Source organism: Cebus imitator, unplaced genomic scaffold, assembly GCF_001604975.1.
Source record: "Cebus imitator isolate Cc_AM_T3 unplaced genomic scaffold, Cebus_imitator-1.0 Scaffold621, whole genome shotgun sequence".
NCBI classification, from domain to species: Eukaryota; Metazoa; Chordata; class Mammalia; order Primates; family Cebidae; genus Cebus; species Cebus imitator.
In genome coordinates, this window is record NW_016107936.1 from 355,104 (window position 1) to 382,218 (window position 27,115).

The 27,115-nt window shown below is 43.4% G+C and overlaps 1 protein-coding gene across 1 annotated transcript in view; it reads right to left on the reverse strand.

The window, feature by feature from the left end:
- Window positions 1-27,115, reverse strand: part of TIAM1 (TIAM Rac1 associated GEF 1) — a 240,106-nt gene that overhangs the window by 164,485 nt on the left and 48,506 nt on the right. The window contains exon 3 of the mRNA XM_037734462.1: window positions 7,521-7,697. The gene's annotated coding sequence lies outside the window, so the exon portion shown is untranslated. The remainder of the gene's footprint in view (window positions 1-7,520; window positions 7,698-27,115) is intronic.

The window sequence follows — 27,115 nt, forward strand, 5'->3', positions numbered from 1 at the left end:
TCTTGCCTCAGCCTCCTGAGTAGCTGGGGTTACAGGAACCTGCAACCATGCCTGGCTAATTTTTGTATTTTTAGTAGAGATAAGGTTTCACTATGTTGGTCGGACTGGTCTCAAACTCCTGACCTTGTGATCTGCGCACTTCGGCCTCCCAAAGTGCTGGGATTACAGGCATGAGCCGCCAAGCTCGGCCAAATTCATTAAACTCTTAATTTCAGACTACAACTTACTTACATAGAATGTTAGTGGTCCCAGATAGCGCCCATGTTTGGCAGCTAAGTAGGAGGGAGGTAGGACAAGTTATTTATTTTTTTAAACACAGAGTCTCGCTCTGTCACCAGGCTAGAGTGTAGTGGCACAATCTCAGCTCAGTGCAACGCCCAACTCCTGGGTTCAATTGATTCTCCTGCCTCAGCTTCTCAAGTAGTGGGATTACAGGCGGGCGCCACCACGCACAGCTCATTTTTTCCATTTTTAGGAGAGATAGGGTTTCGGTGCCCAGGACTGTCTCAAACTCCTGACCTTGTGATCTGCCCGCCTAGGCCTCCCAAAGTGCTGGGATTACAAGTGTGAACGACTGCACCCAGCCGTAGGACAAGCTTTTGGCCTAAGTACAGCTCTTGGTATTCACACCTCAAGTATGGCTTCTCACACTTTTCTTTTTTTCCAATGTTCGCAGTCAAGCTTGTCCAACCCACAGCCCACAGGCCACACGGATGGCTTTGGATACAGCTCAATATAAATGTGTACACTTTCTTAAAACACTATGAGACTTTTTTGCAATTTTGGTTTCCTGGCTCATCCGTTATCTTTAGTGTTAGTGTATCTTACGTGTGGCCCAAGACAATTCTTCCTCCAGTGTGGCCCAGGGAAGCCGAAAGATTGGACGCCCCTGTCCGAAGTTCTGGCTTCCTTGGCCGCCTTGGGGTCTGTGCTTGTCCCTCTGCCTAGAATGCTCCACCTTTCCACCTACTCCACCAAGTTCCTTCAGATCTTCAGTCACATGTCCCCTGGTCAGGGAGGCCTTTCCTGGCCTTTCCATCTAAAATGACAACCAGCGCTGACAGCTCAACACTCCTTACCGCTCTTCTGTCTTCCACCTTCACACTGATCATAATTGTAACCAACAATATATTTCACTTACTGGTCTTTCTTATTCTCCATCCTTTCCCACTAGAGCCTAAGCTTCAGGAGGGTGGAAGTTTCACTTGTCTTGTTTCCCGCTGTATCCTCAGTGCCTAGAACCCAGCCTGAAAGGTTGTAGGTGGTCCATTAAAAAAACACCAAAGGCCGGGCACGGCGGCTCACACCTGTAATCCCAGCCACGGCACTCTGGCCTGGGCAGTAGAGCATGACTCCATTAAAAAACAATGACACTTCTATTATACAGTGACCTTTCTTTGAGGTCTGGGGACATTTGGGTACAAGGAAGCCCTTAAAGGCTGCCGCACCCTCCTTGTCTTCCATCCCCTGTCCCTCCTCCTTACATTCACCACTACGTGCCCTAGGGGGAAACCAAACGTGGAGACATACGGTCATGTCTACTTTGTCCAAAGGCAGGAGTTCCCCAGGAATTCAAGTGGGAACTAGAACAATTTTCTACCGTTTCCTTCCCTTCCTTCCTCCCTGTCTCTACTGTAAGCCTTGAACTTCTTGGGGGGAAAAAAAAGAAAGAAAAAAAAAAAAGAAAAAGAAAAGGAGAGGCCGGTTATGGTGGCTCACACCTGTAATCCCAGCACTTTGGGAGGCCAAGGTGAGCTGATCACAAGGTCAGGAGTTTGGCAACAGCCTGGCCAATATGGTGAAACCCCACCTCTACTGGAAATGCAAAAATTAGCTGGGTGTTGGTGACGCATGCCTGTAGTCCCAGCTACTCAGGAGGCTGAAGTGGAAGAATTGCTTGAACCGGGAAGCAGAGGCTGCAGTGAGCCAAGATCGCACCATTGCACTCCAGCATGGGTGAAAAAGCAAGACTCCGCCAAAAAAAAAAAAAAAAAAAAAATACCGGATGACAAAGACACTTTAATCTAAGATGTGAAAACTCATACAACTACAATGTAGCATAGGTGAGAACACGACCACAATGCGAATGAAACACAGCACACATCCGTCTTAAATACGCTAACCTCTCCTGTCAGCGTGCCTGGAAGAAACTGCCCAATCAGCTCGCCGCTCTCTGCGTCCCTTCCACCTGCAGGTCTGTGTTGGTCGCTCACTCTGGACCACTGGGTTGAAGGTCACCCTGATCCAAGAACGATCCAGGAGTGAGGTTCAGCTTGTACTCCAGTGTCTTCCCTTCCCCACCCCCAATTCTTCCTGGGGAAAGAATTACGGGTTTGCACCTGTCTCACTGCACTTAATTCTCGCCTCCGGTTCTTATCTTCCTCTTCCTTTTGGGGCTGCAGTGCAGAGGTTCAGGAATGAGGTTAAGAGTTGAGAGGGCACCTCTCCACACAGTCAGAGTCATGAGTGCAAAACTGCTCAGGCCTAGGACGATCCAGACAAAGTGGGGGCAAAGGAGACTTAGTGGCATGATGGGCCAAGAGTGTCATCTGAACGTGGGATGGGGTCAAAGCATCAGGAGTTCCCAGAGCAGTGATTAGGGCCAGGGATCAAAGACAACAGGATGAGTATGAATGTTCTATTCTTACCAACACCATGGTCCCTTTCTTAAAGTGATGAGTTAAACTTTTCAATAAGTAATCACCTTTAAGGCCTTTAAATCCCATCAAATTAAATACAGATGCTCCTCCATTTATGATGGGGCCATGTCCTCATAATCCTATTATAAGGTGAAAATATCCTAAGTCAGAAATTCATTTAATACACCTAACTTACCAAACATGATAGCTTAGCCTAGCTTACCCTAAATGTGCTCAGAACACAGTAGCCTACAGTTGAGCAAAATTGTCTAACGCAAAGCCTATTTCATAATAAGTATTAAATATCTGTTGACTATTTATTTATAATGTGTTGAATATTTCATGTAACTTACTGAATACTGTGTTGAAAGTGAAAATCAGAATGGTTGTATATGTACCATTGTAAAGTTAAAAAAAACACAAACCATCCTAAGTTGGGGACTGTCTATTCATAGCAAAGGAATTAAAAGGTATTTTAAGAAACTTTGTCAATATGCACAAATACTTTTTAGTTAAGGCGGTTCACGGTAGGTGGTCACTTCTCACAGACTGCTTTTATAGATTCTTTATAAAGCTTTTGTAAAAAAGATATAGAACTATACACATACATTGAAACAATGTCAGATTCCTGCCTTTGGTATTTTACTATGATTATGTAAGATGCAACCATTAGAAAAAACTAGGTGATGAGGCCAGGTGTGGTGGCTCGCACCTGTAATCCCAGCGCTTTGGGAGGCCGACGCCGGCAGATCATGAGGTCCAGGAGTTCGAGGCCAGCCTGACCAACATGATGAAACCTCGTCTCTACTAAAAATACAAAAATTGGCTGGGCATGGTGGCATGTACCTGTAATCCCAGCTACTCAGAAGGCTGAGGCAGGAGAATCACTTGAACCCAGGAGGCGGAGGTTGCAATGAGCCGAGATCATGCCACTGCACTCCAGCCTGGGTGACAGAGCGAGACTCTGTCTCAAAAAAAAAAAAAAAAGGATCAAAACCTGAGGATGCCACCCACTTAACGATGAGTTTTCTATTTTGTTTTTATTGTCCTTGTACCAAGGGTGAGTATAGCTCCAGTGAAGCTGTGACACAGGCAACAAAAAACTCTGGCCCAGATCTTGTTCTGCCCAGGGGAACCAACAATAGTCTCCTTAAACCAGAGAGGGTGTGGGGATCTCAGAGAAAAGAGAACTGGAAAAGAACATCCCATGATAGTGTGTATAAATCTGCACAAGTTCCAGGCTCACTCCTCAGATGAGCATGCCTAGGACTGACCCAAAGCAAGACAGCAAAAGCTCTGAGAACTGAATCATGACATAAACCACAGCCCAACCCTCAGTCTAACCCGTGAGTGACACAGGATTGGGACAAACTCAAAGCAGTATGAAAACCGAGCTGACATTAGAGCCTCCACCCAAGGAGGTGAGACAGCACTTACAATCTGAACCCAGCCAGGTCCACTGCCTGCAAAATAACAAGGAAAAACCAACGTTCTCCAGATGCTGTAGCAAGACCTGCAGCATCACAACATAATATTCAAAATGCCCGCAGTGTATTCCAAAGAACCAGGAAAATTTAATTAGCTGTCAGGGGTAAGGACAATCAATAGATACCAATCCCAAGGTGGCCCAGATGTTGGAATTACCACGCAAAGACTTTTAAAACAGCTATTATAAATATGTTTCCTGAGTAAAGGTAGACACCCTTAAAATTAATGAGAAACTTAACTGCTTGCAATGCCTGTGCAAGATCATTATGAACATCAACGATGAAATTAATACATGAGTAAAGGCCAGGCATAGTGGCTCACGCCTGATCCCAGCACTTTGGGAGGCCGAGGCGGGTAGATCACCTGAGGTCAGGAGTTCCAGACCAGCCTGGCCAACATGGCAAAACCCTGTCGCTACAAAAATACAAAAATTAGCCAGGCATGGTACATGCCTGTAATCCCAGCTACTTAGGAGGCTGAGGCAGAAGAATCACTTGAACCCAGAAGGTAGAGGCTGCCGTGAGCAAAGATCGTGCTACTGCACTCCAGCCTGGGCAACAGAGCAAGACTCCTCAAAAAAAAAAAAATGAGTAAACAAACAGAACATACATAAAAAAGAAAGGTCAACCCTATATGACCCAAGATACAGCACATACATTGCATCATTAAGCCACCTGTACTGCATAAGAAAATATTCCAGTTAATAGAAAGGATGGACCCTGTGGTCAAAGTCATGGACATAAAGAATGTAGAAAAATTCTTCCACAACCACTGACTGTTGAGAGGGAGAAGAGGCAAGGAAAGAAAAAGATACAAGGGAATCTGGAAACAACTTCATCACCTTGAGGACTGAGGAGGTTATAATAATATTTTTATGGTCTGGATGTCTCATGCCCTCAATGAAACCAGAGGTTCCAGCGGTGCTCCTAGCAGACAGCAGGCTGCCCCACCCTCTAGCTGAAGAACAGGAAAGTTCCACATGAACAATGCCCGGCCCTGCGGGTCCGCTGGCCAGGGCCTGCCCAGTGTGGGAGTAAATAATCCGAAAGCTGATTCTACCACAGGGGTCAAACATCTCCAGTGCAAAATTCTTCTCATCCTCCGGAAGTAAAGTCTTAGATTTGAGATGCACATTCAAAATACAGACTTTGAGACAGTTAAAACCTTTCTCCAAGAATATTAATACGAGGCCGGGCTTGGTGGCTCACACCTGTAATCCCAGCACTTTGGGAGGTCGAGGCAGGTGGACCACCTGAGGTCAGGAGTTTGAGACTAGTCTGGCCAACATGGTAGAACTCCATTTCTATTAAAAACTACAAAAATTAGCTGGGCATGGTGGGGGTGTGGCGCCTGTGATCCCAGCTACTCAGGGGGCTGAGGCACAAGAATCTCTTGAACCAGGGAGGCAGAGGTTGCAGTGAGCCAGGATAGCGCCATTGCACTCCAGCCTGGGTGACAGAGCGAAACTCCATCTCAAAAAAAAAAAAAAGAATATTTATATGTAAATATGTCACACGCATATACAGATGATAAATCTGTATAAAAATTTTAATAAGCAATTATTCCAGATGGATTGCTTGCAGGGCTTTTTTTTCCTTTGAGATAGAGTCTCACTCTATTGCCCAGGCTGGAGTGCAGTGGTGCAATCTCAGCTCACTGCAACCTCTGCCTCCTGGATTCAAGTGATTCCCCTGACTCAGCCTCTTAAGCAGCTGGGATTACAGGCATGCACCACCATGCCCAGCTAATTTTTTGTATTTTTACTAGAGAAGGGGTTTTGCCATGCTGGCCAGGCTGGTCTCGAACTCCTGACCTCGTGATCCACCAGCCTTAGCCTCCCAAAGTGCTGGGATTATAGGAGTGAGCCACCACGCTCTGCACTTATAGGGCATTTTAATTTTCACAATTATACTTTTTTTGGTATTTTTCAATGTTTTTATACTAAACACGTAATTCATTTTAAGGAAAGAAAAATAAATAGAATATGCCAACAGGTTTTTAAGTCACTGAATTTCTTTTACAGTCGAAGGGAGTGAGGATGTGGGCACTATGCTGACAGCTACAACAAAACCACATCAAACCCAAACTCTACAACAGATGGCCTGGGAAAATTACCTAGGATGAAGAAAACACTACCTAGCTTGGATTTACTCCACTTGTTCGCTACATTTCAATGGCACACGGACCTCCGCTCATGGTATCTATGGCAGGGTTATTTGTACACTGACACATTCGTCTTTTTTTTAAGTACCCTCTTCTCACTTTATTATAAAATCTCAATGGCAGAAACCATACCTTTCTTGTGATTGTAACCTAAATACACGGAAGTTTTAGCCTAGCTCTTCTGAGTGGGAATCTTCATCACTGACAATGTCTTATGATTATAAAAAGGGCACTTCAAATACATCAAATCTTCGTTTTCACGGGTGGACCCAAGATAATCCAGTTCATATCATATTCACGTCAAAAGTTAGCTATGAAAGCCAGGTTTCTCTGTCTTTGGTAAGGACATTGTGAAACCGACCATAAGGCACTTAATGATGTAAGTTATAATGATTAATAAGACAAATTTTCACTCCCCTGAGATATTTAAAAACTTATTAAAATAAACGTAATCATTACCCTTCTATGACTTGAAAACAGGCCTCCAAAACTGCAGAAGAAAGGATGAAATGTATTTATTTCTAAGTTAAATTTGAAGCGAAATCACAAGACAACAGATTGCAAATTTAAAATTAGATTCTAGTGGGAGGTCTTGGTTTCAAGCCTGTTTTTTCCCTCCTGGAGGCTGAGCTTGAAGACGGTGTTGGGGGGTGGGGGTGAGGGAGAGCTAAGATTAAACTGAGACAAAGTTCTGAAAGTTTTCACTAAATTGTTACAACCCATGAAAAGAGTTTTGCCAAGTCACACACAAATACCCCGAACACCAGAGACTAAGCAGGAAAGTTTTGCAACAAATACAAGATGATCTTTGATTTTGAAAAGATTATTATTTTGACTGTGTTTATTTTTACTTTTTAAAGATTATCTGGAGCAGAAACAAAACATATTATTGTTTTCAAGTCAGATTTTGAAGCCCAGGTTCCCCTTTTTCAAACGTAATCCAATATAAAGGTGGTGAAATCCAGGGATACATTTAAGAGATCCTGAGGGCAAGTCACAGGGAGGAAAGGATTTCATAGGCACCTAACTTTTTCTTGTCTGTTTTGTTTTAACCTAATACTTTTGAATTGTCAGATGGGTGTGACCCTAATCCAAGGAGGTGATTCCAAATTCTTTTTCCCAGGAGCTATACACAACAATGGTGGTAAAATGTATCTGTCCCACCACCTTTGAAGCATTTCCATTAATTCATACAGACATACAGGCTCAAATATACATATGCAAACCTACCTTAAAAGGCAACAGTGGTCCCCAGCCCAACTTGCTCCAAGAGCACTGTGGCATTTAGATATTGAGGATGGAAATGATGTCCGGATGAGCAGCCACTGGGCTGGGGATGGTGTCAGCACCTGCCCCCTGGGGTGGCCATGGCAGCTTCATCTAAGTCTGTGAGAATGCACCACAAACCTGGAGAGGAGCGGGTCAGAGGGGAGAGAAAACCAGAAAGGAAATGATGAGGCAGAAGGAAGCAAATAGGCATTTTCCGTCAAACCCATTTCATCAATTCCATGATATCAACTTTTTGTGAAATATCGTCAGAGGCGTTTGAACCACAGCAACTCCATCTTTAGCTGGGTTAAATGAGGCTGAAACCTACTGGTCTGCATTCCCAGATGGTTAAGGCCATTCTAAGTCTTGGGATGAGATAGGCGGTCAGCACCAAGATACAGGTCAAAAAGACCTTGCTGATAAAACAGATTGCAGTGAAGAAGCCGGCTAAAACCCACCAAAACCAAGACGGTGATGAGAGTGACCTCTGGTCATCCTCACTGCTACACTCCCACCAGCACCATGATAGTTTACAATGCCATGGCAATGTCAGGAAATTACCCTGTACGGTCTAGAAAGAAGAGGCATGGGCCAGGCACGGTGGCTCACACCTGTAATCCCAGCACTTTGGGAGGCCAAGGCAGACAGATCACCTGAGGTCAGGAGTTCAAGACCAGCCTGCCAACATGGTGAAACCCCATCTTTACTAAAATACAAAAATTAAATGTGCATGATGGTGTGTGCTGGTAATCCCAGCCACTGAGGAGGCTGTGGTGGGAGAATCGCTGGAACCCAGGAGGTGGAGGTTGCAGTGAGCCAAGATCACACCATTGCATTCCAGCCTGGGTGACAAGAGCAAAACTCAGAAGAAAGAAAAGGCAAGAAAGGTAAGGAAGGGAAAGGGAAAGGGAAAGGTGACAAGGAAGGGGAAGGAAGGAAGGAAGGAAGGAAGGAAGGAAGGAGGGAGGGAGGGAGGGAGGGAAGGAAGGAGTGGCATGAATGCTTTACCCCCCGTTTAGCATATAATCGAGAAATAGCTACAAAAATGGGCAACCGGCAGCCCTCGGTACAGCTCTGTCTATGCTTTTATTCCTTCAATTTCTTAATAAACTTGCTTTCACTTTACAGACTCTCCCTGTGCGAGAATTCTTACTTGTGCGAGATCCAAGAACCCTCTCTTGGGGTCTGGATCAGGACCCCTTTCCTGTAACAATATGACATGCCAAATCAAAATGACAGGCTTAATCAGATAAATAAATAAAGACCAGCTACAATACATGGCCCTACAGACTACGTTATCTTATTATTTTAATCTATCTGTGTATATTAAGGTATTAGAGAACAGAAACAGGTTACTATGAAATGATTCCCATTTCCCACTCAATCTTCAGTCTCAAGAAACAGACATGCAAGGAAACCAGCAACCCTCAGTTATTCTCAAAGTAGTGCTCTATTCATAACAGACACGGAACAAAATGCTGCAAGAGGGTAACACAGAAGCCCAAGTCAATCATATAGAACTTCCCATTGTATACAAGTTTTCTTAGGATGGCAAACATCAAATTCAGAGAAAATGCATGAAGAATATGCACCGGAAAGAATTTAGGTAAAAGATCCAACTGTAATTTAACATGGAAAATCAATGGACAAGAGCTCCAGGAACACGTAGTTGTTTTATTTCCTTTTTCTTTTAAAAGCCTGCCAGCAGAGGTGACGTTACAAATACCATGGCATGCAAAACAAAGGCCTGAAGGGCCTCTTTGGGTGGTTTCATCTTGGTACTTTCTTCCCAGACATTCCCCTGGGGCTGCTCACTGCTGGTAGTTTCAGCAGGTGAGAACCCGAGATGAAAACCACTTTGAGCAGGAGCACGAAGAAAACTGCCTATTTTGTGGAAAGGAGCCACATACAGGCAGTAAGTAAATAAATATTTATGTCTAACCAGAAAGGAGCCATAAGCAAAGACCGTTCTTCCTTATTTTGGAAAAGAGTCTGCTTAACCATGAAGTTAGTGACTCATGCTCACAGGGAAAGGGGCACAAGTTCTCAGCAATACCCCATTATTACCCCATGATACGTGCCCTTTCCACAGTTCCCCCAAAGCTTCCCGGTTCGCTCCCTTTCCCTGGACATCCTCCTTAAACAGCTCTCTGCAAAATTTCCAAATTTCTGAAGCAGTTCCTGAATTGCTTAGGAACTGGCAGAAATTAATAAGCAATAGCCCATTTATACTGAAATGGACTCATTACGGTGCCAGCTGCCAATAATTTGCAAGGCTGGATTCTTGCTGGCAAAGGAGGCCTGCAGGCGGCTGTCCTTCCACCTGCACAGCAGAGGCTGATAATGCATTTTCTATACTTTAACAAAATTACGTATTCAGATAGAATAATTTTTTTCCTCTATCTATATTCTTTTAGTCCCGGGGGGCGGGGAACAACTTTATAGGGAGAAAGGGCATTATTTTAAAAACATAACGAAGTCGATTTGGTGTAACTTCTTTCTGATTTTGGCGGGGAAAAGATTTGCCTATGACCCTGATTGTAAAAGGGATCCATGATGTGGACTAATGAAAGCTCCACAATCAGCAGACATGCTAAGGTCACAATGTGCCAGCAAGTACGTATCCATTTCCCTTACAGCAAGTTAATGGCATCATGGCCTTGGAAATGGATGCCTCCACGGCAATTTGGGAACTACCAGTACCATGGATTTTCTCCAAGAGCTACAGAGAACTCAGTTTCACTCGGAGACAGCTACGTACCAAGCTCAGTGTTCTAAGTCCAAGCGAGGAGCCGTGCGGCATGCATCCGGACACATCTTGGCTTTGCAAGTCAAATCTTTACTTTCTGCATGACTTGGGGCAAACTCTAAATGTCCTATCCCTCTAACAAGCGGGGATGATAAGATTCCTAAATCACTGGGTTGTCATGAGCATTAAATGAGATCATCTATGTCACACAATTTGCCTCATGCCTATCCCATAATCAGTTCTCAATAAACATTACTATAGTCCACGATCGGTTCTCAATAAACATTAGCTATTATTTCCACTACTATTTAAAATGTTTAAACCATAAGGAATGTGCCACACAACGGGCCACTGTTATACAGGCTTCCTTAGTAAAATGATACCTAATTCATTGAAACTGAATCATATGTTATATCAGTCACCTTAAATTTGTTGTGGAACAAGAGGGAGAATTAACTAATCCAGCTAGAAGATGCACACGGTCTACGGGTCACTTGGCTACAGCTCACACACACACAACCATACTTATGAAATCCAGCAGTACCAGTACGTCTGCTTGCATTACATTAACATGACCTAGGCAAGTGAATGTTGAAATAACCAAGCTTTTCAGTCTCACTCTGAGGCATCCTTGATATGGTTTGGCTGTGTCCCCACCCAAATCTCATCTTGAATTGTAGCTTCCACAATTCCCACATGTCATGGGGGGGACCCAATGAAAGGTAGTTGAATCATGGGGGTGGGTGTTGCTCGTGCTGTTCTCCCAATTGGTGAGTGGGTCTCACAAGATCTGATGGTTTTAAAAAGAGGAGTTCACTGTAGAAGCTATCTCTTTGCCTGTGGCCATCCAGGTAAGATGGGACTTTCTCCTCCTTGCTTTCCACCAGGGTCATGAGGCCTCCCCAGCCACATGGAACTGCGAGTCCAATTAAACCTCTTTCTTTGGAAAATTGCCCAGTCTCGGGTATGTCTTTATCAGCAGAGTGAAAACAGACTAATACAATCCTCAATTCATATGGCCAATTTCTGTTTCATGTGTCAAATAACCAGTTTTTACAGGAAAATGTGTATACTGGAAGTGAGAAAGGTTTTACCAAAACTAATCTCAGGTTTCAAATACCCACAAAAAATACCTGGATAGGGCTGAGAAGTCCCACTGCTCCACCCTGTAATATGATTTAAGACGAAAATACGGTGTCAGAAACAGTGTGTCCATGGCATTTAATCCTTGGCTTTTCCCCAAATGTCTGCTAGACCAGAACTTTCTTTTTCACCTTCAAAGTGTCAAAGACACTGGGTGTGGGGGTGGAGGACAGATATAGAGCAATCCCTGTGGTTTGGGAGGTTGAGATGGGAGGATGGCATGAGGACAGGAGTTTAAGACCAGCCTGGGCAAAACAGTGAGACCCCCCAACCTCTACAAAAAATTAGCTGGGCATGGTGGTGTATGCGTATTCCCAGATACTTGGGAAGGCTGCATCAAAGGATTTCTTGAGCCCAGGAGTTTGAGGTCATAGCCTGGGCAACAGAGTGAGGCCCTAACTCAAAAAACAAACAAATAACAACCACAAAAACACACTCAGAGGGGACATTCTGTCATTTTCAAGTCCTTTCAAGTTCCAGGGATCAGTGTACAGACAAAAGGATATGATATTGTATTTGCCCTCAAAAGACCCAAGTTCAATTACCAGGTGCTATTACTTCATAAATTATGTGATTTTTTGATAGTAAATTATCCATTCTGAAAACCATCAGAAAAAATGAGGACGTAATATAATCTGCCTTACCAACACTTACTTCTAATATCTTTTCTTATAGGAAAGAAGTAGATAATCAACATGTAACACTATAAACTGTAAAATTTATATAAGTATGTTAATTCTTACTGTGTTTACTATGATTTAGTGCCCCCAAGTTTTCCATAACTAGTAGGTTAATGATAATCAGGAAGTTTTCCTTTACACTGAGCTTAAACGAAGGGGGCAGAGGTCTTGGATCAAAATCCTAAACATTTATTTCATATGCAATAAGCACCAACAGACTTTAGCTTTTAATAGTCATACTTAGACCCCAAATCAGTATTGACAGATGAATAGATGGACGGTAGATGAGTAGATGGATAACTGGACAGATGGATGGATAATAGATATACAGATGAATGTTGGACAGATGGGTGGTGGATGGAGATAGAGATATGGATGAATGGTAGATGGGTAGATGGATGGATACAGGGACAGATGGATGGTAGATGACCAGGTGGATGGATGTAGATGGATGGATCTAGTGCATCAGAAAATTTTAAATGGTTCAGAAATTAAAGAAATTTCATCAGTCACTTTTTAAACTGTTACTTAAGAAAAAACTTGGGAATGACTTCCAAGGATGCACAATTTAAAAGGTAATAGGAGTAAGGGGAACCATGCATATCCTACTGAGCCACACACCCAGTTCCATTCAACAGTAAGCTTTATAACAGCCAAGTCAAATAGAAAAAGCATGGCAGCTGTAAAATTCACAATGTCCAGATTGACAGCTCAAAAGAAGCACAAAAGTTTTTGGTACTTGGATGAGACAGGAGTCTGCACTGGTGGTCCTCTGAGACCACTGTGATGTGATGAGCAACGCCCTGGACCTCATCCTTCCACCAAAGCTCAGTGACAAATTTCACAGGAATGTTTCTTGTCTTGACAATTATTTTTTTTAAAAGTCGCAATTCAGCAGAAAGCAGCCGTCTTGAAGATGCAGGATACAGCTACAGAGTGGACAGACGGTGTTCCTTCCAGGAAATTCCTCTTGAGCACTGTCTGCCCTCCACAGAGTACATAAGCATGACTGAGAGGGAGTGACCTTGAGACGGGCTCGCCAGCTCACAGCTGATTGCAGCTAGGAAATGCTGACAGATGACCACACCCCATCTGGTATAAAGCCACCGTTCCACCACGGGTGTGTCTGTCTGGCTTCTGTGAAAGCTGAGATGGCAACAAGGATTCATGCACAAAGCAGAGCTGCCCCCGCTTCCCACTGAGGGCCCTGGGGCAGGGCCAGGACTCCCTGGTGAAAAACCAATGCTGGCAGGGTGCAGTGGGTCACAGCTGTAATCCCAGCACGTTGGTAGGCGGGTGGATCACACGGTCAAGAGATCGAGACCATCCTGGCCAACAAGATGAAACCCCATCTCTACTAAAAATACAAAAATTAGCTAGTCATGGTGGCACGCGCCGGTAGTCCCAGCTATTCAGGAATCCTCCTGAGGCAGGGGAATCACTTGAACCTGGGAGGCAGAAGTTGCAATGACCCGAGATTGCGCCACTGCACTCCAAGCCTGGCGACAGAGAGAGACTCCAAAAAAAAAAATAAAATCCCTCCAAACAGATGAATGAGCCATGATAAGGGGCCCAAGTTCCCATTCCATAAAGTATGAATGAAATAGTTTTAGCCCAGCCATTTTTTTACGGCAGGTATAAAAAGACACCCAAATAAGAAAAAATTAAAAACTTCCCAGAAGTTTCCACATCCACAGACTGTCCTAGTTTGGATCAATGTTACTTCCTAATGTATCTAAATATATCCTAAATAAACTAAGCAAGAAAGCATATTCATAGAATCAATATGTTTAAGGATAAGTCGGGAACTATCTAAAATCATTGCTTTAATCTTAAAGCAGTGAATCTTTGGCAATACTTAACCAACAGGTTCAGCCAGGACAGACATTGCCATATTTCTCAGGAGTAAGTCGGTCCATTGCAAAGTGAAGTTAATATGTTCCACCTGAACTTAGGGCAAGCTACCATTTATGGAAAGCTTACTATCTGGCTGGCACTGTGTTCATGACTTCAGGCCAAAATACACTATAGACTTCCCCTAAGTTCTTGGGGTTTAACACCTTGCAACTACACCTCTTGACTGATAGCTGCCAACACGCTGCAAGGCTGACATCACGTCATTTCCTGCAAAGCTCGCTCCCAACAGGGTTTGGAAGTCACCAGACCCCCAGGGCCGTGTCACACAGCCGGTGTCTAAATCTCCCAAATATCCATACAGCCTGACCCCAGGAATAGTTCAAATGAGGCCCCAGCTCGCTAAAATGGATGTAATAACTTTTCCGGGACACACCACGAGAATCACGTGCTTTCTCCAAAATCCAAGCAGCATCCTGTTCCCATTTCTTAAAGCCTCGAAGCTACTCAACACTTGGGAATTCCACCCATTCCAAGAGTAGTGACTGTGGAATACTGGAACCCAGCTTTGGGCTCGCTCTTGGCTCCTAAATTCCAAGCTTGAGTCACATCAAAAAAGCACACCCATGTCACTGTAAGGCAGGGTAGAACATCTGATCCCCAAAGAAAATAGAAATGGAGCTGAATGTAATTAACTTCCAATGCTTAGAACTGTCCTTTGCTATTTCACCACATTACAGCTTAACTTACAGGGTGTTCCCTGTGGGAGAACTAGGTTATCTAAGCACGTGCAAGAAGACAGTGGGAGAGGATGTGTTCATCCTCCGTGTTTTCATACCTCCTAGGAAACACAGGAAAGTAATAACCCTTAAACCGCACACCAAAATACTCATCTCAAGAACACACCAACACCTTGGTTTAGAAGAGATGTCAAAACCAAATCGCTTTACCCAACAACTCATTTTCCAAAATTGGGCCACCCTTAGGTATCTTCCCTTAAACAGAGCTCCCTCCTACTCCCATGTAAGTTGTAGAAGCCACACCAGGCACAGGAGGAAGCCACGCTTCCTGGGACACATGGCAGGGTGGGTGGAGGGTAAAAACTCCTCTTTCACTGTCAAAGACTCAAGCTCCAGGAATTTTTTTTTTTGGGGGGGGGCGGGGAAGATGGAGTCTCGCTCTGTCACTCAGGCTGGCGTACAGTGGTGCAGTCGATCTTGGCTCACTGCAACATCCAGCTCTGGGGTTCAAGCGATTCTCTTGCCTCAACCTCCTGAGTACCTGGGACTACAGGCATGTGCCACCACACTTGGCTAATTTTTTTTTGCATTTTTTTAGTACTGATAGGGTTTCACCATGATAGCCAGGCTGGTCTTGAACTCCTGACCTCAAGTGATCTGCCCACCTTCGCCTCCCAAAGTGAGGAATCTGATTCTAATTCTCTGTTTTCCAAGCATGAGGTTCAGCCTTGAGCCAGCCTGAAGACAAGGGAGTCTCTATTCTAAGGGGCATGGCCCTACATGGGAAGTCAGGGAAAAAGGTACCGCAAGGGACTCTCAGACTCGGCAGCTTCTGTCTACCTCCAAGACACTCTCCAGACCTGCCCCAGTGACCCAAAACAGGAAAGTGCACCCACAGTTTTCCTGATGGCCTCTGACCTCTACAGCCTGGCTTCCCCTAATCTGTTCTCTTACCATGCTGCCAAGAGGAAAGTCTTCAGCCAAAAATCGAGTCAGGATATCAAGGAGTCCCCTTTCTTCATCAGGAAGCAGACCAAGATGGGGTCATCCACCATGATTTCATTCCCCAAGCCAATTCCCTGACCCAGAGCTGCCTTCCCACACGGAGGGGGTGTGGCCACTCTGGAATCAGGGAAGAGCTGGGGGTGAGGGTGTGAGGCAACGCACTGAAGAGGGCAGCGTGGCAACTAAGCCTGTTGACAACAAGGTCTGGGGCTGCCTGCATCCAACAACAGAGAAGATATCCCAGGCCCCGCTGGAGAGGTCACAGGGACGGGGTGTGAAAATCTGCCTTGTTGTCCCTGGACGCTTTAAGCCTAAAGGGCCCATCCAAAAAGAATTCCTCCCCGCCATGGAATTGCTGCTTCCACCTTGGGTCTGTCTCTGCTGCTGCTGCACTTGTGTTGATGTCTTGAAATTCTTTTAATAGAACATGGTTAAAGAGAGATGTCAGGCCAGGCGCAGTGGCTCATGCCTGCAATCCCAGCATTTTGGGAGGCCAAAGTGGGTGGATAACTTGAGGTCAGGAGTTAGAGTCCAGTCTGTCAAACATGGTAAAACCCCGTCTCTACTAAAAATACAAAAAAATTAGCTGGGCACTATGGCAGGTAACTGTAATCCCATGTACTCAGAAGGCTGAGGCAGGAGAATCACTTGAACCCAGGAGGTGAAGACTGCAGTGAGCCAAAATTGTGCCACTGCACTCCAGCCAGGCACAGAGCAAGACTCCGTCTCAATAAATAAAATAAAATAAATTAAATTGAGATTTCAATCCTCTAGATAATGTGAATGTTTTTAAGGTTATGACATTGTAAGTGGAAAGGAAGGAAGAAAATCTATAAAGTATGTAAGTGTGTGTATATATTTGATTAGCAACTTAATTTAATAACTAAAAGGCATTGATATGATAGTTGGGAAATGAGAGCTGCCATATGTAAAAACTGAAATTGTAATAGGATCGTCTGTTACGCTGTTGCTGGGGGATATTATGAGCTTCAACCTTTACATGTGTTTAGGTGGCATAACCTAACAGAAGGACTTTAATCCAAGACTAAGTAAAACATCACAGTGCAGCAAAGAACACTGTGCTTTAAAAAGGATTTAAAGGATCCAGGCACAGTGGTTCATGCCTGTAATCCTAGCATGCTGGGAGGCTGAGGCGGGAGGACCACTTGAGCCCAGGGGTTTGAGACCAGTCTGGGCAACATGATGAGACCTATCTCTATTTCTTTCAAATAATAGTAATAATATTTAAAGGACCAGACTTGGTGGTCCTTTAAATATTATTATTATTATTTTAAAGAGTCTTGCTCTTGTTGCCCAGTCTGGAGTGCAATGGCTCAATCTCGGCTCACCGCAACCTCTTTATCACGCCTGTAATCCTTGCACTTTGGGAGGCCAAAACAGGAAGATCACTTGAGCTCAGAAGTTCGAGATCAGCCTGGGCAACACAATAAGACATCATCTCTACAATAAATTGTTTTTAAAAGTAAAAAAAATTACCTGGGTGTGGTGGCATGTACCTGTAGTCCCCTGTCTGGGGGTGGCTGAGCCAGGAGGATCACTTAAGCCCAGGAGATCAAGGCTGCAGTGAGTTTCGGCTGTGCCATGCTACTCCACCCCAAGCAACAGAGACACCCTGTCTCAACAAGTGTCTGTGTGTGTGTGTGTGTGTGTGTGTGTGTATTTATTTACAGGAATTCTTCCCACAGATTTTCAAAATAGAGGTGATTCTTTACCCACAAATCCTCATCTTTTAAAAGAGAAGAACTGAGGTTGAAATTTGAGGACTTTGTCAGGGGTACCACAGATAGAGTGATGTAACCACGGTCACAACACCTCAAGTCTCAAGTCTCTCCCTCGGTGCTTGGTCCCAAATTCCCCTTTACTCACTTCTCATTTTAAAATGAAAAAAAAGAAAAAAAAAAAAAAACTACTTTCAAAATGATCAAGTTTTTATTTGCAAATCACTTCGAGTTGTTTCACAGTTATAGAATTAACACTACAAGTACTAACACGTAAAAAACATAATTCTTTATTTCATTGATTTTAAGAAACACCGTTTTTCACTTTTAACATCTCTGAAATTAAACACATCTTACAATCACAATGGTGTATTGGGATTTAGTCGGTGCCGCTTTCTCTGCTTCTTAGTGGTATGCAAAATAGTGGTGCATTTTACAAATGACAGCATTTTATGAAATGGAGTATATAAAAATAGACTTCTAAATAGCTACACTTAGGACTATCTAAAAACTGCTTACAAATTGTTTGGGTAAGACAGAGTGTCTATGTAGAATTTTACTGAGTATCACATATTCACTTCAACTCAACCAACATTTTCCTGGGCACCTGTTATATGTTTGGAATGAGGAAATAGACCATTTATGAGCTCTACAATCTGGGGAGACAGTGGGCACTTACCCACTCAGACAGGGCTATAACCACTAGTTTGGCATTATTAATAGTGAAGGATGTAGCCGGGCGTGGTGGCTCACGCCTGTAATCCCAGTACTTTAGGAGGCCAAGGCGGGGAGATCACCTGAGGTCAGGAGTTTGAGGCCAGCCTGACCAACGGGGAGAAACACCATCTCTACTAAAAATAAAAAATTAGCCGGGTGTGGTGGCGCATGCCTATAATCCCAGTTACTCAGGAGGCTGAGGCAGAACAATCACTTGAACCCAGGAGGCAGAGGTTGCGTTGAGCCAAGATTGAGCCATTGCACTCCAGACTGGGCAACAAGAGCAAGACTCTATCTTAAAAAAAAAAAAAAAAGTGAAGGATGTGAAGAAATAGACTAATTCTGCAAGGAGAGGCTATCGGTAGATTCTGGTCCTGAAAGGTTAATAGGATTTGGCTTACCTTAGGAGGATGGGAGGAAATGAACAGGGATAGGAGAGAGTTTACACATGAGAAGGACAGAAAATTCCAGTAAAAGAGAAGGGTATAAGGAAAGACTCTGAGGAATGAAAGTATCATTCACCCAATATTGTAGGCAGGCGAGTGCATGGGAAAAAGTTGGAAGTGATGAAGCTAAAAAGATGGGCTGGGGATGCTATGGATGTTATACAAAGGAACTGAACGTTATGTTTGATGGGATTACGTGATGAGATTTTTTTTTTTTTTTTTTTTTTTTTTTTTTTTTGAGATGAATCTTGCTCAGTCACCCGGGCTCAAGTGCAGTGGCATGATCTCAGCTCACTGCAACCTCCACCGCTGTGATGGAATTTTATTACAGGGGTTACATGATCAAACATAGTTTTCTCTCCATAGTTTTCTCTCCTGGTAGCTTGGAAGAGAAGGGGAAGACTTAGCAAGCAATCAATCGCATGGGATGGCCCAACTGGGACATGAGTGCCCTGTCGTAGTGAGAATGAGAGGTAGGATCACCAGGACTTGGTGGCCACATACATCCTTTGCGGAATGCAGAAGGGAGAACGAGGAGACATAGACTTCTCTGAAGTTCCTGGTTTGGTAACTGAAAACATGGAAGGGGACAATAACACCTTCCACTCTGAGGTATAATCAAGCACTTGATTCAAATGGTATCCCTTAGAGGCCACAATTCACTGACAGTGATCTTACTGGAAATTCAGTGACCATTCCACAGAGGGCCTCAAAAACAAAGGAACGAAACCCACTAGAACAGCAATACAATTAAAAAAAAAAAAAAAAAAAAAAAAACTCCTGCCTTAGTGTGTTTGGGCTGCTATAAAAACATATCTTAGATTGAGTAATTTATAAACAACAGAAATGTAGCTCACAGTTCTATGGGCTGGGAAGTCCAAGTTCGAGTTGCCAGCAGATTCAGCATCTGATGAGGGCCTATTCCTCAGAGTATGTTGCACCTTCCTGCTATGTCATCTCCTGGTGGAAGGGGCAAACAGGCTCCCTGAAGCCTCTTTTATAAAGGAACAAATCCCATTTCTGGGGGCAGAGCTCTCATGACCTAATCAGGTCCTAAAGATGCCACCTCATAATACTATCACATTCAGGTATTAGGTTCCAACATAGGAATTTACACCAACATTCAGAGCATTACAAATTGTTTCAGTAAGTCTCCCAAAAAGCTTAGATCAAGAAGGATATTAGAATGGAGACACAAATAATGGACAATTTCAATGTATAATTACAGAACTTAAAACACACACAAAAACAAAAACGAAATCCTCTAATAAACCATGGGAGGCCAGAAGTTTCAAACATCATCTCAACCACACTTTCTATGGAGTAAATCAATACCTGTAATAATACATGGATTTAACAGCATCAATAACTTGATGCAAAAATAAAAATAGGACACCTCAGCCTTGGTGTCGTGAAGTTGAAAAGTAAATCAGATCTGGGTTCAGCCTCCAAAATACTCTTGAGTTGCAGGAAACCCACCATGCTCTTCACTCTTATTATTTAAATAAGATCATCAAATGCAGGCGGTGATCAAAGCTGTACAAACCACAGCACGACATATCTGCAATGTATAAATAAGCATGCCCAAGTGCCACTTAAACACATGTAGCATTTAAGGACAATCACTTAACTCTTCTGTGAGTGCATAAAATAAGAAGTCAATAGCTTCACAATACCAAGCAGATCTCAGGCAATGCCCTGGTTTATGTGAGTGACCAGGACAGCAAAGAATGAGAGTGGAGCATGTGGCAATGAGCACAGAGGGTTGGCTAGAAAGACATGAGTTAACTATAGGTCGCAAGTGACTCAGCCCAACTCGCCTGGGCACCCATTCGTTTTGAAGTTAGGACGATGGTCTGGAAGTTTTTGTGCTCCCCACTCCTGGAAAGAAGTCCGTGTTTCTTTAACTTGCTCAAGTCAAAACCCACGAGCATCACAATGGTAACCACCGTGAGATTTTTCTCTAGTGGGTATTCTGTTTTCAGTATATAGGTGATTCAATTAAGCAAAAGTACCACGAAATGGACCCCAGAAAAGTAACCTAATCTCACTGTAAAGCTGGTGCAAGAGTTTTTGGCTGTACAACAATTCATGTTCATCCCAGCCAAATGACAAATTGGGAGAGAATAAAAAGCATATGAAGTCACTGCAAACCACATTTGTTAAAGTAGAAGAAAAAAAAAATCAAAGAGTCCATATTCTCCTCCCCAAAATCATAAGAGGGTAATCAGCCTCTTTTAACATAAAGGCTGTTCCTGGGGAGTCATGGGAACGTTTCTCAAACACTGATACATCAAAGTCCCCATGCAGAAACCAATACATAAAATCACAAAGCAAATCTGTTTCTTATATGACAGCAACTGGCTTTAAAAGCTTGGCATTCACTGCCAAGAAATATCTATGGGAACACACACAATGCAAGGGAAACAGACACTAGGCTTGCCTTCTAAGAATCAATGAGTATACTCCTGTCCAGGGCATTATGATGCAAATGGTTCTACTGGCATCCATGCCCACCCAAAAGAGTATGCCTACCACTGCTTATTTATTTAATGTATAGATTATATACATGAAGTACTGTTCAAATACATTATGCACATTTCAATTTTCTGTATATATTTATAAAGCACGTAATTTATTTGAACCAACAGAAATACATAAAAATCTAAAGGCAAACAAAAAAAATATATAAGTTTTGAAATCTCCTTCTATGCCCTGATGAATTCATCTGCATATTCATCTGATATTGAAGGCCACAGCTAAAGGAGATACAAGGCCGATCTGGAACCTACCGAAAAAATCAGGAAAGGCAACATGTGGAGAACTCAGGTTCAAAAAAACAAAACATCGGCCAGGCACGGTGGCTCACACCTATGTAATCCCAGCACTTTGGGAAGCCAAGGCAGGCGGATCACCTGAGGTCAGGAGTTCAAGACCAGCCTGGCCAACATGGTGAAACCTCATCTCTGGTTAAAAAAAATACAAAAATTAGCCAGGCATGGTGGCACATGCCTGTAATCCCAGCTACTTCGGAGGCTGAGGCAGGAGAATCACTTGAACCTGGGAGGCAGAGGTTGCAGTGAGCTGAGATCATGCCACTGCACCCCAGCCTGGGCAACAGGGCAAGACTCAGTCTCAAAAAAAAAAAGCCAGATAGTGGAATAGCTTTTCACCAAAGAGGATCTGTTTTCTGCTGATGGAGAGTGCTTTTGTAACTTGCAAACCCCACCTGAGTTTCCTCAGTTTCCCCATCTGTACAGTCAAAATTTTATCTATATTTTAGCCTTATTACGAAGCCACATCATGTATGAGGGCCAAAATCTCCCAGATTATTCAGGAAGGTAGCACACCACCATTCAGGAGACGTGTACTGAAATCCTCCGGCTGCTCTGAAATCATCTGCTGATAGCACTAGTGCTCACTAGGGACCATTAAATCCAGTTGTGCTTTTGCAACAACAATAACAACAAATTATCCCTTCACCAGTTGTTAATAAAACTGCACCGTATGTAGAAAAAGAAATTATAGGACAGAAGGACTTATCCCTACCCACCGCAAGACAATACAGCGTACTGTGATTCACCAAGATGCAGCAAATAAAAAACACCTTTCTGACCGTGGCTGCATAGCTCAGTGTGGGGGAGTTCAGACACAGCCAGGGTAAGTAGCCATGAAATTTCAGTTGTATAGTCTGGAAGAATAAAGGTTAACAATAACGAGCATGAAAAATTATTTTTAAAAATTTTATATACAAAACTGCTGTTCTCCTCATAGTCAGGGAAAAAAAAAAAAAAAAAAAGCTTCATTTTCCAGAAACCTCTCTCTGGCCAGCTTCCAAACCAGAAAGTCACTGCTGATGATGGAGGAGCTCTCCTTAGGAGCTCATATGGCTATGGCCTCCCATCTGCATCTGATCTTGCTGATGCTGATCTGCACCCCTCCAAAATACACACCCTTCCCTTGAATTCTATGCCTTTATTTATTTATTTATTTATTTATTTATTTGGACAGAGTCTGGCTCTGTTGCCCATGCAGCAATGCAATGGTGAGATCTCGACTCACTGCAACCTCCACTTCCCAAGTTCAAGCGGTTCTCCTGCCTCAGCCTCCCAAGTAGCTGGGGCTACAGACATGTACTAAAACATCCAGCTAATTTTTGTATTTTTAGTGGAGATGGGGTTTCACCATGTTGGCCAGGCTGGTCTCGAACTCCTGACCTCAGGTGATCTGCCCACCTTGGCCTCCCAAAGTGCTGGGATTACAGCCGTGAGCCACTGCACTCGGCCGAATTCCATGCCTGTATACCCCTCAGGTATTTCTCTTGTCCCAACTGTAGGTTCGCCCACAGCCTTCTACCTGGCTCCATCTAGCTCCTTCCAGACTCTCCTTCTTCAGCACAAATCCCTCTTTCTCGCCTCCTGGGGTTATCCCACTGATGACTCACCACTTAGGCTCATAACCTTCCACCCTTATGATTCACCCTTATGAGGACAGTGTAATTGATAAATGAAACATTGGCTTAGGATCTGAGAGACCTGACCCTAATCGGCCACTCAATGTATCTGTGACCTTAAACCAGCACTTAACATCCCAATGAACCACTTTCTCCATCTGCATAACAGGATTCCTGCCTGCAGGTTTGTGCTAGAAGTTAAGCGAGGCAATGTATAGAAACACACCTTTCCGTGGTATTTAGTTGAGGCTTCATGAATGTTCATTTCTTTCTTTCCTCCTGTCTCCTTCTTCCCCTTGTTCTTCCTCCAAGGTCCCTGCAGTATCTTCTACGACTTGTCCCTTCTATTCCTGCCCTTCTAATCCAGGTCACCTTGTTTTCAATTACCATTGTTTTCTGTTTGTTTGTTTAGATACAGCCTTGCTCTGCTGCCCAGGATGGAGTGCAGTGGTGTTACCTCAGCTCACTGCAGTCTCCACCTCCCAGGTTCAAGTGATTCTTGTGCCTTAGCCTCCCGAGTAGCTGGGATTACAGGCATGCACCACCATGCCGGGTTAATTTTTATACTTTCAGTAGAGACAGAGTTTCACCATGCTGGCCAGCCTGGTCTTGAACTCCTGGCCTCAAGTGATCCACCCGTTTCAGTCTCCCAAAGTGCTAGGATTATAGGCACGGGCCACCATGCCTGACTTTTTTTTTTTTTTTTTAAAGACAAAGTCTCACTTTGTCACAGGCTGGAGTGCAAGGTAGGGTTGAAGACGCAGGGAAAAAATGATGCTGCAGTTTGAGTGCAAAGGCATCTGGAGGCAGAATTTCTTCCTCCTCACACCTCAGTCTTTTGTCTTAAGATCTTTGACTGACTGGATGAGGCCTATCAATGTTACGAAGGGTCATTTGCTTTACTCAACCGCTACTGATGTAGATGATAATTACATCCAAACATACCTGATAGCAACATCTAGACTGGTATTTGATCAAATAACTAGGGACCACAACTTACCAAGTTGAAAAATCAAATGAATCATCATTCCCCCCACCACAGACTCTTTATCTAGTACCTAGTAATGCCATCAATATTAGCCAAAGGAAGAAAGAGAATAAAATGTATTTCCCCACAGAATGTCTACAGTGCAATATCCAACAGGTGCTCTTGACAAGACTCTCTTCCATCCCATAAGGCCACCTGTCCTGTGCTCTCAAGGGAGGTCAGCTCAGGTGTTCCAGGTAGCCACAGTCTCCAGGGCATGAAGAGGTCGCTGAGAAGAGCGGCAAGGCTTCCAGGATGTCTGCTTTGCCATATATTTCAAGACAATTGCAACCATACAAGCTTATGTTTCTTGGTAGCCAACATCATCGAGTGGTGACTTATCTTTCATTTCAACATGGAAAACTGTATCAAAATATATTTGCAGATTGGAAAACACACATACCCAGGAATACTACAGAAGTTTATACCACAGATTCTGGCTCTTAGCACAGCCCTGACTTTTAAACAATGCCTGCCCCCTCCACCCCAACAAACATAAATTTTGGAGGTCCTAGGTACATAAGCTACCCTGTTGGTGTTATTTCTGCCCTAGTCTTGGATCGGAAATCACCACCTTCTCCCACCTCTGAGCCAAGACTTCACAGCATGGTGGGGGTGGGGGGTGTTCCCAGCAAGTCCTCAATTCCAACACAGCTGGGCTTAAAGTTCAGCATGAAAGCCCAGCAGTGGGGAGGAAGGTCGGAATGATTGTTCAACAGCCTCCCACTCTCTGCTCATGACTAATGCATCATCACACTGGGAGAGCATTTCCTCCCAGCTAGTGAGAACTGACAAGTCACATTTAAACCAAACCAATCCCAAGAAGACTCAGGAGCCACTCAGCCCCTCCAAGCCCTAAGTATACCCCTATCTGAAAATATCCACCTAGAGAGAAAACAAGCTGACAGCGTTGGCTCAGGAGTCCTTTCTAACTCTGCTTCTCCACAGAACAGGGAGTTTGAATTTTCAAGGGTCAAATCAAAGAACATACACAGTGGGTAAGCAATTGGTATTCCATTTTGAGCACCAGGGTAACCTGTTAACTTGGGGAAAATCAGTTAATTTCTCTGTGGTTTCAGATTCTTCTTCAGTACAATTTAGCACCTAGTAAGGGCTTTTAAAATGTTCGGCTCCACAGAAAAGAGAGCCATTGGGTATGGTATGTAAAGAGGAAAAATAGGATTGTGGGCATCATTAATGCAGAGATTTATTTTTCCAGTAGTGATTTTCCATTCAAAATAGCATCCATGAGAAGAAGGAGGGAAATTAATCAAGTGCATTCACTAAATAGAGCTTGGTGATCAAAATAACATCAGCCTTCTGGTTCTGCGGATGCCTCACTCGCACAAGCACGGGGAAGGGGGGCACCGCACACGGCCCAAACGCATGTTGGCACCAGGGTGGCAGCTCTTGAGCCACCTGTTTGGTTCTGTTTCTCTCACTCCGTCCCCACACTCACAGGAACAGCCTGCCATCTGTGCTGCCCCTCCCAGCACAGCTCAGTTTTCCATAAAGGTAAATAAGATCCTGACGCTATTTTTCATCTAAAAATGTCCCTTCAGTTCTGGCTTCCAGACCTCCATCTCGATTCAGCTCAGCCCCCTTCAATGTCACTGTTCGCTGAGCACCCACCTTGTGCATGGCCCGGTTCAAGATTCCACACAGGATGCTAGGACCAGGAAGGATTAAGACTTCTTACAGGGTCATAAAGATCATTTATCTGGATGGGTGGGAATGAAGGAATGAGAAGGGACCCCAAAAATGTAATCTAAGGCTCAAGAGTTTGGTGCCATACAATGAACTCAGAGATTATGAAGACAGAGGGGTGTAACGTAATGAAATTCTTTATGATGAACAGTTAACAGGTTATCCTGGTGCTCAGAAAAGAGTATCAATTGCCACAGGTGAGGGTCTCTACAATTAAATATATGCCCTTAACAGGACAAAGGTAAAGAATATATGTACCTTTTGAAAATATGCATATTAGGATTCTAAGATTCTTGACTCTGATTTTTTAAAACCTGGATTTGATGATTATTCAGGAAAGGATGTGATCATTTTGGTATATTATTTAATCTATAATCAGAATATTATTGAAATCCATGGGAAAAGAAATTTCTATTTCTGCGGGTTAATAAGGAGAATTTGGAAATACATCCACTGTCAAATCCTGGTATAGAAGAGAATATTAATAAAAAAAAAAAAAAAATGCACACATTTAAAAGGTTTAAACTTTATTTAAATGAACAAAAATAGATAATTTCAAATTTTCAACTATTTAAATTTTAAATGGATAATCTTCACCTAAAAATGACAGAGGACTTCCCCAACAACCCCCCGAATCAAGAATAACCATTTCAAGACAGGTAAAAATGACAAAATACATCATTTTAAAAATTCCTGCTTATGCGTGAATCATCTACAAGATAATCCACAAAAGAAAAAGACAATACTTAGGTGCTGACACCCATGTCTCTTCTATTTCAAATCCCTGGCTGAAGAAGAAACAAAATGAGTCTTCCTGTCAGGGAGAGCCCGGGACTCTTTTAGTTCCAATCTGAGGTTGGACTGGATTTTTGATCAGCATTTCTTCAAGTCATATCCTTGACACCCCCTCTCCTAAAATCATACTACTAACTCTTCAGGGCTGTCCTACAAGAACAGTCTAGGGATGCGTGCAGCCTTCCAACTTCATGCTATGTGTTAAAAGAATGGCACTAGGGGTGAGTAAATTAAGAAAATAAATAAAACTCAAAATTTCACATCATATAAAATTAGAGAGTATACTTGAAACCGTTATGCTAATTGAATGAACCAGACACAAAAGGACAAATACTGCATGATTCCACTAATATGGGGTACCTCGAACAGTTAAACTTGTTGAGGCAGAAATAGAAAGATGGATGGCAAGTTGTCAAATGGGTAGTTTTGGTTCTGCAAGATGAAGAATTCTGAAGATGGATGGTGCTGATGGCCGCACAACAGTGTAAATGCATTTTTTTT